This window comes from Sprattus sprattus (assembly GCF_963457725.1).
Source record: "Sprattus sprattus genome assembly, chromosome: 7".
Lineage (NCBI taxonomy): Eukaryota > Metazoa > Chordata > Actinopteri > Clupeiformes > Clupeidae > Sprattus > Sprattus sprattus.
This window is the reverse complement of record NC_137926.1, coordinates 2,734,527-2,735,994: the sequence shown is the minus strand read 5'-3', so window position 1 is coordinate 2,735,994 and position 1,468 is coordinate 2,734,527.

Genomic DNA, 1,468 nt, shown 5'->3' with positions numbered 1-1,468 from the left:
TCCTGGTTGGATGTGGTGCAGAAGTGATAGGCCCTCCCTCCTGAGACGGGCGAACATTTGAACACGAAGGGTTTCCCCAGGCTGGAGTCCGCTTCAACCTCCGCACCTTCCAGCTGCACTCTGCACAGCGCCTGACTCTTCCCCTCATCCTGCTCAGAGAGAGGGAAGATCCGCTTCAGCCATGTTGTACACAACTCTTTATTTATGTGTGACGTGTGACGTTCAAGCAATGAATTGTTTTTACGATACTATCGCAATAGGTATAGGTATCGCAAAAGATCCGATTCAGCCATGATGTACACAACTCTTTATTTATGTGTGACGTGTGACGTTCAAGCAATGAATTGTTTTTACGATACTATCGCTACACTACAGATGATCCAGAACGCGGCGGCGCGCCTGGTGTTCAACCAACCAAAGAGGGCACATGTCACCCCGCTACTCACTGAGCTCCACTGGCTGCCAGTAGCTGCTCGCATCAAATTCAAGTCACTTATGCTTGCCTACAAAGTGCTTACTGGGTCTGCTCCCACCTACCTAAATGCTCTTGTAAGGGCAAATGTCACACCCAGGACGCTGCGCTCATCCAGTGAGCGTCGTCTGGCACTGCCCCCAGTGCAAGCAAGGCAATCCAGACTATTCTCAGTTGTAGTTCCACGTTGGTGGAACGACCTGCCTAGCACTACCAGAGCAGGAGCGTCCCTCCCTACCTTTAAGAAACTCTTGAAGACCCAACTCTTCAAAGAGCACCTCTCTTCCTAAACTGGCACCTTGGCTCAACCTGCACTTAAGCAGCAACAGGCCCGCACTTCTTTTTTTATTCTTTCTATGTCGTTTTATAAGCAATATTTATGGTTACACCAGGTTTTTTAATGCTCTTAGCTTGATTGTTCTCCCTTGTACGTCGCTTTGGACAAAAGCGTCTGCTAAATGACTAAATGTAAATGTAAATGTATCGCAATAGGTATAGGTATCGCAAAAGATTTGCTTCAGCCATGTTGTACACAACTCTTTATTTATGTGTGACGTTCAAGCACTGAAGGGATGAGTTGTTTTGACGATACTAATACAAAATGTTATTGTTGCTTTCAAAACAAAAAGGGTATATGATACTTATACAAAATATTACTGTTGCAAAAAGGGATAAAAGCTTATTTTACAAAACAAATGATGAGCATTTTACCAATGAAGCAGACTTTACAATGAGCGTATTGTCCTTTGCGTGTTGATTTGTTGCCTCATTGAGCTCACCCTTTTGTGCCTGTAGTAGTGAGGCAGCTAGCCTGGGTGCCAGCCGAACTTAGCCCCGCCCACAACATTTGAGGTCGGGAAGTTCGGTCTGGCATTGCTCCGTCGGGAAGAAACTATGCCCGAACCAAATTCTGTTCGTACCAATCAAATTGTCAGGGCGGGCTTTATATGATGATGGGCAGATGATCAACAGTAACGTAATCAACCACGTCACCAA